Raw genomic sequence first — 12,223 nt, forward strand, 5'->3', positions numbered from 1 at the left:
ACATGCACGCGTGGACATTTTGTGTAATCCCCCCGCATGCTGATTTAGGGGCATATTAGCAAGGAGAAGCGATATTTATCACTAAAAGCGCTTAGCGCACTTTTTTTTATCGATGTCTATCGCCGGATATTATCGCAGAGATAACGTGCTATTAGCAATGTTTATCTCCAATGCGATAAAATATCCGGCGATAGCGGCTCAATGCGAGAATATAGCTGGAAATCCAGCAATATTCTCGCATTAACGCCAATGGGGGCTTAATGTGATAATCCACCCCCCATTGACTATACAGGTAAGTCAACTTTTTAGCAGGCGTCTTATTCTAGCGATAATCGTGCTTAGCGTGATTATTTTTATCGCTTCGCATGGCTTGCTAATAGGCGATAGCTGTGTTAGCAACTGTTTTCAGTCGCTAACAGTTTGGGTACGCCCACTTTGCATGTCATTAGCGATAAATATCGCTGACATGCAAAGTGGGCCCCAAACCTGTAGCTATCGCCTACAAGCTGACGCTAACTGCTGTTAGTGACAGCTTGCTAATAGGGCGATAAAATTATCGCCGCTTTAGCGGTAAAAAGTCCACTGACCCTCTCACCCAGTCCTGAGGCAAAATAGCCGGGAGCTGGAGGTACTCTTTAAGCAGAGAATTTGCACTTGATTTAAAAATTGCATTTTAAAATTGTAATACTTGCACTTTGATTTTAAAAAACTGCATTTTAGCTTGTCTATCGCTCACTCACCCTTTTTCTGTGCCTGACGCGCTCCTGACACCAAAACCTTAGCGCACAGCTGATCTGAACTCTGTTCGCGCTCTTTGCAAAACAGCGGCCGCCATCAGCAGAGGCGTGCGCGCTGGCCACGCCCATTTAGGTCACGCCCACTTCAGCCACGCCCCCTGACCGCGCTATAAATACACCGCTTCATCTAGCGCTCGACTGACCCTCTCACCCAGTCCTTAAGCAAAATAGCCGGGAGCTGGAGGTACTCTTTAAGCAGAGAATTTGCACTTGATTTAAAAATTGCATTTTAAAATTGTAATACTTGCACTTTGATTTTAAAAAACTGCATTTTAGCTTGTCTATCGCTCACTCACCCTTTTTCTGTGCCTGACGCGCTCCTGACACCAAAACCTTAGCGCACAGCTGATCTGAACTCTGTTCGCGCTCTTTGCAAAACAGCGGCCGCCATCAGCAGAGGCGTGCGCGCTGGCCACGCCCATTTAGGCCACGCCCACTTAAGCCACGCCCCCTGACCGCCCTATAAATACACCGCTCCATCTAGCGCTCGACTGACCCTCTCACCCAGTCCTGAGGCAAAATAGCCGGGAGCTGGAGGTACTCTTTAAGCAGAGAATTTGCACTTGATTTAAAAATTGCATTTTAAAATTGTAATACTTGCACTTTGATTTTAAAAAACTGCATTTTAGCTTGTCTATCGCTCACTCACCCTTTTTCTCTGCCTGACGCGCTCCTGACACCAAAACCTTAGTGCACAGCTGATCTGAACTCTGTTCGCGCTCTTTGCAAAACAGCGGCCGCCATCAGCAGAGGCGTGCGCGCTGGCCACGCCCATTTAGGCCACGCCCACTTCAGCCACGCCCCCTGACCGCGCTATAAATACACCGCTTCATCTAGCGCTCGACTGACCCTCTCACCCAGTCCTGAGGCAAAATAGCCGGGAGCTGGAGGTACTCTTTAAGCAGAGAATTTGCACTTGATTTAAAAATTGCATTTTAAAATTGTAATACTTGCACTTTGATTTTAAAAAACTGCATTTTAGCTTGTCTATCGCTCACTCACCCTTTTTCTGTGCCTGACGCGCTCCTGACACCAAAACCTTAGCGCACAGCTGATCTGAACTCTGTTCGCGCTCTTTGCAAAACAGCGGCCGCCATCAGCAGAGGCGTGCGCGCTGGCCACGCCCATTTAGACCCCGCCCACTTAAGCCACGCCCCCTGACCGCGCTATAAATACACCGCTTCATCTAGCGCTCGACTGACCCTCTCACCCAGTCCTGAGGCAAAATAGCCGGGAGCTGGAGGTACTCTTTAAGCAGAGAATTTGCACTTGATTTAAAAATTGCATTTTAAAATTGTAATACTTGCACTTTGATTTTAAAAAACTGCATTTTAGCTTGTCTATCGCTCACTCACCCTTTTTCTGTGCCTGACGCGCTCCTGACACCAAAACCTTAGCACACAGCTGATCTGAACTCTGTTCGCGCTCTTTGCAAAACAGCGGCCGCCATCAGCAGAGGCGTGCGCGCTGGCCACGCCCATTTAGGCCACGCCCACTTAAGCCACGCCCCCTGACCGTGCTATAAATACACCGCTTCATCTAGCGCTCAACTGACCCTCTCACCCAGTCCTGAGGCAAAATAGCCGGGAGCTGGAGGTACTCTTTAAGCAGAGAATTTGCACTTGATTTAAAAATTGCATTTTAAAATTGTAATACTTGCACTTTGATTTTAAAAAACTGCATTTTAGCTTGTCTATCGCTCACTCACCCTTTTTCTGTGCCTGACGCGCTCCTGACACCAAAACCTTAGCGCACAGCTGATCTGAACTCTGTTCGCGCTCTTTGCAAAACAGCGGCCGCCATCAGCAGAGGCGTGCGCGCTGGCCACGCCCATTTAGGCCACGCCCACTTAAGCCAGGCCCCCTGACCGCGCTATAAATACACCGCTTCATCTAGCGCTCGACTGACCCTCTCACCCAGTCCTGAGGCAAAATAGCCGGGAGCTGGAGGTACTCTTTAAGCAGAGAATTTGCACTTGATTTAAAAATTGCATTTTAAAATTGTAATACTTGCACTTTGATTTTAAAAAACTGCATTTTAGCTTGTCTATCGCTCACTCACCCTTTTTCTGTGCCTGACGCGCTCCTGACACCAAAACCTTAGCGCACAGCTGATCTGAACTCTGTTCGCGCTCTTTGCAAAACAGCAGCCGCCATCAGCAGAGGCGTGCGCGCTGGCCATGCCCATTTAGGCCACGCCCACTTCCTATAACCATGTGCCTGCACAGGAAGCGCAGCGGACGAGCGCAGCGGGAGCGCCGGTTGCGCGCCGAAGGCGCGCCTAAGGCAAGCCCGTCTGCGCCCGTCCGCGCCAGACCGAGCCCAGAGCCTATACTCCTGGCCGGTCCCAAAACCCCCCTGATCAAATACTCACAGGAAACTCTGCACCAACTCAGAGTACCGTTAAACGCTAGATGCATCGGACCTATCAGCCCGGAAGACGAGTTTTCTAGGTGGCCGAACTGCGCCTTCAGGTTTACGCCCTCCCACCCGCCCGAACCAGTTTGTCTGGAGATGGCCCTACTGAACTGCAGGTCACTCCCAAAGCACCAGACTGAAATTAACCTATTATTAACAGAGTCGGACATTGACGTTCTGTTTTTAACAGAAACCTGGCTATCCACGAGCTCCAACCCAGACATTGTCCAAGCTCTACCTCCCGGGTACCTCATTAAAACTCTCAACAGACCGACGGGTACCGGAGGGGGAATTGCGATTATCTATCGAGATAACCTTGCTTGTCAGTTTAAAGACAGCCCCATCCTAGATAGTGAAAATGCTCTTTTTTCTTTACATCTGCCGCCATCTACCACTCTATCTGGGGTCCTTATCTACCGCCCCCCTGGTCAGGTAGGGCGCTTCATAAACTCACTTATGGATGCCATCTCCTCTCTGGCCTGTGTGACTCCCAACTTTACAATCCTCGGAGACTTAAATCTCCACTTCGATGATCAAGACAACAAACCCGCCGCAGATTTAAAAAACAACTTAATTTCCCTTAACCTACAACTTCTCAGTAATGATCCCACGCACACGAAAGGACATTTACTGGATCCCATTTTCTCTAATCTTCCCAAAATTTCTGCTCAAACTCCCCTGCCCCTTCCCTGGTCAGACCACTTCTTGGTTCCTTTTAAACTCCAACTTCCAGGGAAGACGGTGGATATTCCTCGCCCACAGGCCCCGTCACGCCCATGGAAAAAACTAGACATAATCCTTTGGGAACGCTCTCTGGCCTCCACTCTACCTACAGTAGACCCAGATCCGTCTAAAGCTGAAATCCAGCTACATAAATGGATTAGCGACTCCCTTAATACAGTCCTGCCTCTCAAAACCCTCCCTTCCTCCAGGAAATCCTCCAAACTGCCGTGGTTCACCGACGAATTACGCGAACTAAGAAAGAAAGGCAAAAGGCTAGAGCGCCAATGGAGAAAGAACTGGAACCCTGAAGACAGAAGTGAATATAAAATCCATATCAGGCTCTACAAAAACGCACTCAAAACAGCCCAGGCCTCCTATTTCGAAGAGCAAATAGCCTCAGCGGCAAATTCCGCAAAAGAGACCTATAGGATTGTTAAGCTCCTCACCAAAATTCAGGACCCTCCGTCACCACCAGACCTGGACGGCGCAAAATGTAATCAGATGGCCGAATTCTTCTTGCAAAAAATCGAAAAAATCCTGACTTCCCTCCCGCCTGCTCCCATCACATTAGGACGCCCTATCCACTTCCCCCGCCAAGACACCCCGAGGCTATCCTCCTTCCCCCACATCACCACCGAAACGTTTCTTAACGTCCTACATAAAGTCAAAAGCGGCGCTCCATCAGATCCAGCCCCGAACAGTAAACTAAAGCTTGTTGCTTCCACCATAGCCCCCCCTCTCACCAACCTGATCAACGCCTCCTTCAAAAACGGCATAGTCCCGGCAAACTGGAAAAAAACAACGGTCAAGGCTCTCATAAAAAAACCGCATCTAGACCCCACAGACCCATCTAATTTTAGACCGATCTCACTGCAACCGGCTATTAGCAAAATTGCCGAGCGCATTGCAAACCAACATCTCTCTGAGTTCCTAGAAACCAATCACCTTCTCCGCCAGTCCCAGACAGGCTTCAGACCAGGACAAGGGACCGACACCGCACTGTTAGCCGTAGTCAAAGAAGCCAGGGGCATATTGGACGTAGGAGGATCAGTGGCAGTGATCCTCCTCGACCTGAGTGCCGCCTTCGACACGGTGGACCACGCAACCCTTGTTCACCGTCTTGGGCTGATAGGAGTGGAGGATTCCGCATTAGCCTGGATCTCATCTTTCCTTGAAGACAGGTCTTTTCAAGTAGCAGATGGGTATTCCACCTCCAAGGCCCAAGCACTCAAGTGTGGGGTGCCTCAGGGATCCTCCCTGAGCCCCACACTTTTTAATGTGTACATGGAACCACTCGAGGATGTTGTCAAGCCTTTTGGCATTAAATCAATAATGTATGCCGACGACACCCAGCTCGTCGTTTCCCTCAATCAGTCAGACAACGCCCTCCACAATCTATCCAGCTGTCTGGAAAAAGTACACCAGTGGATGTGCGATTCCCGATTAAAACTTAACGGGGAGAAATCAGAAATACTCCTCCTGGGAAACCCTAAGAAAATCCCCACTCCCCTTCCCATGCCACCATGCATGGGAACCCCGCCATCCCCCAAACCCGAAGTAAAGAGCCTTGGGATATGGCTGGACCAGGAGCTCAGTTTTAGGACTCAAGCTAGGAAAACCGCGGGAACCTGCTTCGGCCTTATAAAGATGGCACGAAAGATTCTTCATCTACTCCCCCTTCATTCCAGGAAACTCCTGATGCAGGGGCTGGTGAACTCCAGACTGGATTACGGTAATGTCCTTTATCTGGGGGCCCCAGCCTCTGTAGTCCACAGACTTCAATGTGCACAAAATGCGGCCGCTAGAATCCTCACAGGAACCGCCGCAAGGAGCTCGGCCAAACCAGCCCTTAGAAGCTTGCACTGGCTCCCGGTAAAGGAACGGGTCAACTTCAAATCCCTGTTCATAGCTCATAGAATTATGCACAACGAAGGCCCTTCCATCCTTAGGCCACTTGTGACAAAACAACAGTCTAGTAGACAATTAAGATCAAACTCCCTTTCCCTTGCAAACGTCCCCAGAATCAGGAAGTCCAGAACAGGCGGTCGCCTATTCTCGTACAACGCCCCCAGACTATGGAATGCCCTTCCTCTCTCCCTGAGGCAAGAACACAATCACTTCAGGTTCAGGAAACAACTAAAGACCCTACTCTTCCCCTGAGCCCTTCCCTCTTGCTTCCTCACCCCTCAGGACAGTGGTCGCTAGCGCTGGGATGCCCTAGGGTAGCTATGCGCTCTATAAAACCCAAAATCAAATCAAATCAAATCAAATCAAATCTAAAGTGGCGCTATGTCCCTTGCTAATATGCCCCTTGATCTTTTTGGTGCAGAAAACATACTTTGGATTACGTAACACAGAGAACCCTTGGCTGCAGTTTCCCAAGACCAAAATCACAGCTAAATTCAGGTTTCAGGGTTGCAAATTATGCACGGTTTGGACATCTGTGGAGTCCCTATAACATGGTACTTCTTTCTCTCAATATTCGTGCAGCGTGTTGGACCTCACTTTTCTTTGGCAAGGACTACACGTGGCACGCGCAGTGTGAGCCAAAGGCATGTGCTGTGATCCCTGAACATGTCCTCACGCTGTGATTGCATTTTCTGGTGTCAAAGATGTTTCACGTGCGGTTTGTGTGCAAGCTTTCAATCCGTTCAAAACTCCTGCATTAGCTCCTAGTCCCCATTTGGTTTTTTGCCGCTTTGCAAGTAGTTTATTGATTCATTGAGTGAGTGAGTTCGCGTTTATGGTTGTACCATTTGGTGTCCTGTGGCTGTTGGTGTTTCGATGACACTTGGTGTGAGCTAGAAAAGCCGAATACATAACCTACTTAGGCAGCTGCAAGTCTAGACCTGTTACAGTATTCTCAAATCATTTTTTATTTTTCAGAATCAGGCTTAGAACTGTATGTCAACTTCAGGAGCGCACAAAATTACATTACATACACCTATAATTCCCCTGGAATCTGTTTAATTCCACTTCCTGGTCCCATGTTCTGCTAGTTGATCACAGAGGGGCCGATTCACAGAACTAACTTAAGACAAAATCCTAAACTTGCTACTTTTGGTATTTACAGAAGTTAGGATTTTGTCTTAAGTTTGTCTTAAGACAAACTTAAGACAGACTTAAGACAAAATCCTAACTTAAAGCTGTCTTAAATTTGTCTTAAGACAAACTTAAGACAAAATCCTAACTTCTCTGAATACCAAAAGTAGTAAGTTTAGGATTTTGTCTTAGGTTAGTTCTGTGAATCGGGCCCTACAACGCCTACAAACATGGCAGTCAGTGGCGTCGGAAGGTTTGCAGAATCAGAGATCTTTGAATACAAACCGTACACAGAATAAAATGTGGCTTTTGTTTGCATACAAGTATGTTGTTGAAGCTGGGATGGCCATATATGAAGGCAGTGAAAGAAAAGAAGTCTTAACATTTAATAGGATTTTCAGTTCACTCAAGGGGTCTGTTTTGTGCCTTGTCTGAGGTGCATGTTATTACAATATATTTCTGAACGGCTACTATTTAATTACAGCTGCTTTTTAAATAACGACGTATTTTGGGGCAGAAGGGGGTCATGTTTATTTTATTGGCTAAAATAATGTCTTATATCTCTATAAAGTCTCTCCAAACAGCACATCTGCAGAGCACAAGGCAGCAAGGTCAAGGGAAATAATTGCTGGCTACAGGATATGCAGAACACTGCCCATGTGCCAAGTTAAGTATTTACTTTAAGGAAGCGATTAAAGGAAACTGTTTCCTTGGCCAGCGCTGCCCGGAGTGAGGAAGCAGAAACATGTTAACCTCGTAAACGTCACGGAGCCCTGAATGCGCCACTGAGAGTGTCTGAGCAGGCATGGGAAGGAAATGGGTCAATTCTCAGGGGGAGTCTGCTTGGAAAGCCCTCCTCGTGCAATATCACAAGATTCGAAGGGCAGAGTTTTCATCAGTCCCTCTAAGCAAGTCTCAAAGAGGAAAGAGAAGGGTCTTGATGCTATTTCAGCAAGATCTGAGAAGAGACAGGTCCAGAAATATCACCAGTGAAAGAGATATATGCACTCTCTGGACATTGCAAAGTTTGGACTATTCAAAGAACTGGAGAATTGGAATATCTGAGAATGGTGGCTCTCAACTATGTCACTTTGATCATTCACATTTTGTTTTTTCTGGTTGGCTCGATGGGAAGCACCTTCATCGTAGTTGTCAATGCCATCTACTGGTTTAAGAAGAGGCGTCTGATCTCTAGTGACATCCTGGTAACCAGCATGGGGCTCTCTAGCTTGAGTGTTCAGTGCTGTGTGGCTGTGACCATCTACTGCTCCTTGGTCTCCAGAGGGGTCTACTCGCTGGATGAGGTTAGTAAGACTTTCTACATCATACGTATGTTTCTCTTCCAGACCAGCTTGTGGTTCGCCACCTGGCTTTGTGTCTGCTGCTGCGTGAAGGTTGTCAACCTCAACCGGGGTCACTTGCAACATTTTAAAGCCAACTTCCCTGAAATGGGTCCCTGGCTTCTCCTGGGCTCTGTGATATTTTCTCTCGCCCTGTCTCTTCCAGCCATTTGGGATATTTCCAGAGAAGTGGTGACCAACACCACCGTGGGTGTATGGAGGAATGGCACCACGCCCAACGTCATCTTCCGCAGCCGGTGCTCCTGCATATTTGTGATATACATCATTGGATCTTCCACCGCCTTCTTTATCTTCCTCATCTCTGCCGTCTTGCTGATCACTTCCTTGTGCATGCATGTCAGACGCATGGGGCAAAAGGCAGCCGGGATCAGTAACCCGCGGATGGGCACCCACCTGCGTGCAATCAAATTGGTGATGTCTTTCTTACTCCTTTACGGTGCTCTGTTTGTCTCGGCGGTGCTCATTATTTCCTCCACGCTGCTGCCCGGTGACCCCTGGTACATTCTGTGCTCGCTTGTGTTGTGCACGTGTCCATCCTTGCTTCCATTCATCCTGATATGGTGGAACACCAGATTAAAGAGGACTCTCACTGGGCTGTTTCTTTGTGGGCAATGCTGCCTTGGAGAACCTTCTTCCCAAACATCTTCGACAGGCTGATGGGTCCAAGGAGAACATGTAAGCTGCCTCATCTATGTAGAGTTTCTTACAGACATCAAAGCTTTCCTCTTGGGTCTGTCCCCCCTTACCCTCACTAAGTCCATGTAACATGATTTATTTAGAAAGACTGCCTCTGGCACAATTGTTGTGCATTTAAAAGGAACCTGGTGCATTTGTGTAAATGGCATGGCATGGACATGTGGTAAACAAGATCTGATATTTGAAACAAATTCTTTGTACATGTTAAAAGCATTGATTGATTATATGTATTTAAAGATGTATAAAATAATAAAGTACATGGCTGAACCAATTATGTAGAAATAGAGAGGTACAAGAAAGGAAAGCCAAGATTATTATATTTGACTGTGTTGCTTAGTGTTTAAAACACTGCTAATTTAATAGTAAACATACTATGAGTTGAGGTGACAGAGCACATCAGCATTTTGTATAAGAGTTATTTGTATTTGACCTTGATATATTTTGACCATTTAATCAGTTTTTATGAACAATTCTGGAATTTGCTGATGAACTTATCCGGATATTGAAAACCTTTTATATCAGCAATAGTTCGTTTGTGGTTCAAAATACTTTATACTGAGAGAATGCACGTGTAAGATGTGTTGCAATATAGTGCTAACAATGAGTAACACCAGTGGTTTGAAAAATTGTCTAAAGACCCCCCCTGTAAGGGGCCACAGCTGATTATCGCCCTTGCCCAACTTGGATGCCTTCCATCCCCCACCTCTTCGTTTGCCCATCCCCCCCCCTTTGTAGTCATCCAGTTGTCCTTTAGATAGGTTTGCACGTAATAAATATGATACAAACACATATCCTGCTTCAAGCTTTTCCGCATTCAAACTCAAAAACCACTGACACAAAATGCCATCCAAACCCAGCTTCTCCATCGTCTGCGTGACACTGTGTACAATCTCCAGCAGTCAGGATACAGCACACATAGAAAGAGGAAGAGACAAGGAGAAATGAAGACATTTCTCTTCGTTAGGCCACCCGTGGGAAGGTGTTCCTTTTTGGCCAATTCCCAGGTCTACCAGTATCGTAAGAATGAGTAAAAAACCATGGGAGTTGTGTGGGAAAATCCACATATTGCCTATTTAACACCTTTCTAGGGCAGAGTAAGGCAACACACCAATTTGCGCTGTGTTGCCTTACTCCAGGGTCATAAGATAAAATGGCGATAAAGGGCTTGATAATACGCCCTTGTTAATTCCCATAGAAGCCCATGTTAACACCAGAACATGGGCTTCTATGGGAATTAACAAGGGCATATTATCAAGCCCATTATCGCCATTTTATCAGCAGTTTCCTGCCGATAAAATGGCTATAATTTTAACACCGGTCCTTGATAATATGCCCCTCGGATTGTAACTGGAGTAGCAGCAAGACTAACGACTCATCCATTCAATGCATATTTTAGTCCTTAAATGTTATGCGTATGTGTATGTGTTTGTAAAAAAAATAATCAAATAGGTACCTATTAGGTTGCTTCGAAAACTGAAATTTTTATGACATGTAATAATATGCAATCGTTGTCACCCACTTTTATGACTGAAATTTTATCTATGATAGTAAAATGAAAATTTGGGGTATCCCTGAATAGATTCGACCCCTTTCAATATATATTTATGGAAATGCTTGAGTCCCAGAACAAAATTAAAATACCTTTTCACTACATCATGCACAGATAGGTTTGAACATGTCGTTCATGAAAATATATCAAAAACAATAGCCGAAATGAACTGCGGGAGCGGTGAATTTCGACTCATGGAAGTATACATGAAATGTATTACTTGTCTGAGCAAGTGATCTATGCTCAGCCTTTGCCAAACAAGAGGAATAGCATGAATGTGTACTTGTGCAGTGATGTTGCAGGAGCGCGGTGTTACACAAAATTAGTAATGCCGCGCTCCAACAATTTTAAAACGCAGAGATGCACCATATTCACAAGAATGTGGCGCAATGCTGTGTTACCCCTAGCAATAAAAAAGCTGCCTATTACCAGCGCAGGCACCCTAGCGCCATTTTGCTAGGGTCCATGCACTACAGGGGCATTTGTTTATGTGCAGGAAGGGACACCTGCCTACACATGAACAATCTTCACAGGTGATTTGCTCTATCTACATGTGCTGCAGAATGCAGCACATGTGGAAAGAGCAAAATACAAGAAATAAATATTTTCTCCTCGTATCGCCTGCTTAAGACCAGATATTTCCTGGCGGTGTTTTTGGCTCTGTCCCATAACTTGTACATATGGGGAAGCATCAAAAAGCGATGGGTGTTGCAGCAGAATGCCCACTGCAACTCCCATTGCATGCCCCTCTTACGCTAAGTGCTGCGTGACTAAAAGAATTATTGACAAGGCAGCCTTAAGCCACGCTAAGTGGCTTAACAGCAACTTGTAAATATGCGGAAGGAGTTAACGACACCAGAATGTCAGAAAAAGTGACGTTCTGGTGGTGTTAACTCTTTGTAAACATGCCTCTTAGTTTTCTCGTCCACCTTGGGTGCAATCTTCCCATGCAATCCTCTTGAGATTGTCCCAGCCCCTTGCATGTGAAACAAACACTTGCACTTCAATAGGTCTCGCATTCACGCGAGTTTGAGCTATTGGCATTGTAAATGAGAATGTCTTTTTTTAAATGTTTTGGAATTTAACCCCTTCCACGCGGGTCTAATTCCACTGCGGTGCGGTGGGGGAGGGGCCGCGCGCAGCGCTGCAGTGCTCATGACAAGCCCAGCTCGTCATGCTGCACAGTGGAGCTGTGCTCATGACGAGCTGGGCTCACCACGACTCCGCCCACTACAATAGAACGCCTGCACAGGTGGGGAATTAGCCGCGCGTAGGAGGGCCGCAGCAGTTATGACGAGCTTAGCTCATCATGAGCATAGCTCCACTGTGCCTCACGACGAGCTGAGCTCGTCATAAGCATGAAAGGGGTTAAAACATAAATAAAAGGCATTGTCATTTACAATACTAATAGCTCAAACTTACAAATGCGAGACATATTTCATTGCAATAAAGGGCCTTCTTGACCGCTTGTTAGATTGCAAATATCAGAGGAAGAGACCAGCCTGCAATGTCTTCAAAGTAGTGATAAATAGTGTCGTGAAGAAGATGTGTAAGTGTTGTAAATTACACATACACAAAGTGTGAAGTGAGAGTTATAAATGATCCAAGCAATAAACACTAACAAAGTGCTCTAACACC

Source organism: Lissotriton helveticus, chromosome 8, assembly GCF_964261635.1.
Source record: "Lissotriton helveticus chromosome 8, aLisHel1.1, whole genome shotgun sequence".
In the NCBI taxonomy this organism is placed as follows: Eukaryota; Metazoa; Chordata; class Amphibia; order Caudata; family Salamandridae; genus Lissotriton; species Lissotriton helveticus.